Raw genomic sequence first — 2,581 nt, forward strand, 5'->3', positions numbered from 1 at the left:
ACAGCAGCTCATAATTTCCTGACCTCTACTTTAGCGCAAACGGACAAATAAACACCAGTTACTGTCGAGTCGATTCTGATTCATGGCGACCTCATGTGTGTCAGAGTCAAACTGTGCTCCACAGGGTTTTCACTGACTTGAGTTTTTGGAAGTGGATCACCAAGGCTTTCTTCTAAAGTGCCTCTGGGTGGACTCAAACCACCAATCTTTTGATTAACAGTGAGAGTGTTAACTGTTTGCACCACCCAGGGACTCCTCTGATAGATAAAAATGTTACATATTTATCTTGGTGTATTTTCAGCTTAGGCAGAGATTTCTTTCTGTGGTTGGTCACGAGAGAACTGTTTTTGGTAAAATTTCCAGGAAAACCTAGTACTTTGATAGCCAAGAATGGCTCTTAGGATCAGTGGCATGCTAACCACACCGTCAGAGTATCTGTCGTGATTTATCTCCTTTCAGGACTACAAGTATATTTGCAGCTGGAATGCTTCAGAAATGTCTAAAGATTGATTGGAATTTTCAGAGGGAGACATTTATTGGTAACTGATAGGGTTGTTAGGTAGGTCTTATAATTTAATGCAAAATCCATCAGTTGCTATTTGTTGAGGTGCCAAGTAGAACCCTGTTTATGTAAATCCTTTCTGATTTACAGTTTTATAAGAGTGGAATCATTGATTGGTCCACAGAAATTCAAGAGGAATTTCATTGCCCTGACCCAGTTTATAATAGTCCAGGTACCACTGCTTCTGCTAGCACTTCCCCAGAATCTATGCCCTTCTTTACCAGTGAAGATGCCGGGGGACATAGCATCTCATAGAGCACTCCTGTTACTAGTAATCTGGGAGCTTTTACCCAACCTGACTCAACTTTGCAGGGAAAAGTGGGAGGCAGGAATAAGGCACTTCGTAGGGATTAGGTCTTAGCCAGAGCTGATCTGTGATATTAGGGGCTTTTTTTTCATCCTTATCCTTGCCTATATACTTGCCTATTCTAGATATTTCATATAAAGTGGAATCATATGATATTTGTCCTCTTGCGACTGAATTATTTCACTTAGCATGAGGTTTTAAAGGTCCATCTGTGCTATAGCTACCTTCTCAGCCAGGATTTGGCAGCTGATGGCTGTATTGTGTGTGTGTGTGTGTGTGTGTTATTTATGCTTTAAAAAAAAAATTGTGGTAAATACATATGTAGCAAAACATATGCCATTTCAGCATTCTTGTACAGTTCAGTGACATTGTGTTCATCATGTTATGCAACCATCACCATTATTCATTTCCAGATTTTTCCATCACCCTTAATAGAAGCTCAGTGTCCCCTAAGCAGCAAGTCTTCCTTTCTCCCTCCCTTCTTCCCACACTTAGTAACCACTAATAAACTTAGGTCTGTATACATGTGCTTATTATAGATATTTCATATAAGTAGAATCATGTAATATTTGTCCTCTTGTGACTGAATTATTTCATTCAGCATGAGGTTTTAAAGGTCCATCTGTGTTATAGCATATATCAAGACTTCATTTATCTTTATGGCTGAGTAATATTCCATTGTATATATACCACATTTTATTTATACATTCATCTGTCGGTAGGCATTTGGGTTGTTTGACGACTCCATATTTTGGCTAGAATTGGAGCATGTCTTCAGAAAAGATATGGGTTGGGGAGAGACTTCTCAGGAGTTGGGGTATATGAAATAATTTGGGTATATGGATTCTCTTGGGTCTCTCCTACTGTACTTCCATCTCAGAATTCAGACACTAGACATGCAGGAAGCATTATTTTTGGCTAAGGCCCTTTTCGGCACCATCTACCATCATTACCACCTCCTCTGTTGACTCCATGGGGAATTTCTGCCTGATACTCATAACAGAGGAGCTCAGAACATCCAGCTGACTTGTGCACATACTGAGACTTGCCCTGTAAACCAGACAATCAGAAAACAAAAGATGTGTTTGTTTGTCTGGGCAGCGGGGTATTCTCTTTTTCATGAAAGCCTATGATTTATATGACAGTTAACAAAGAATCAATCCAAGTGAGCTCAGAGATCTATTGTCTTGAACTATGCTTTATGTGAATTTTACTCCTTAGCTCTAATTCCAGTCTATCTCCCAAGAGAATCTCTAGAAGTAACACAATAGTTTCTCCCAATATTGTGAGAAATTTTTTTCGCCTTTGACTTCCATTTGTCTTTTACCTTTTTCTCCACATTCATGTTTTCTGAGCGGAATCTTGCAAGAGGAAGAGGGGGTTGGACAATTACTATTCTGACAAGAGATGGTAAGCCTACTGGACCTGTTTTAAGGGATATTGTTCAGTTCTTCTTGCCCCCTCCTTCTTTCCTCTCTCTAAAACAGAAAGTAATGAAAAGATGAGAAGCACTCAAATTCTATGTAAAGTAATTTTTATCCTGCATATGGAAAGGCTGCACCATTTGCTTTATGGATTGATATTGTCTGCTGACTGGTAGCAGCAAACAGCCAGAGAGATTGGAGTCGGAGGAGCTGAAATGCATATTTCAGGGATGAGCTGTGGTATGATACAGCTGTATGGCTTCTGCCACCCTGATGTTATTGATTACA

The 2,581-nt window shown here is 39.6% G+C and overlaps 1 protein-coding gene across 1 annotated transcript in view; it reads left to right on the forward strand.

Moving 5' to 3' along the window:
* NELL1 (neural EGFL like 1) overlaps positions 1-2,581 on the forward strand; it is a gene marked incomplete at its 3' end in the record, with an annotated part of 870,822 nt that overhangs the window by 236,738 nt on the left and 631,503 nt on the right. The window lies entirely within an intron of this gene.

This window comes from Trichechus manatus, unplaced genomic scaffold, assembly GCF_000243295.1.
Source record: "Trichechus manatus latirostris isolate Lorelei unplaced genomic scaffold, TriManLat1.0 scaffold00006, whole genome shotgun sequence".
Classification (NCBI taxonomy): domain Eukaryota; kingdom Metazoa; phylum Chordata; class Mammalia; order Sirenia; family Trichechidae; genus Trichechus; species Trichechus manatus.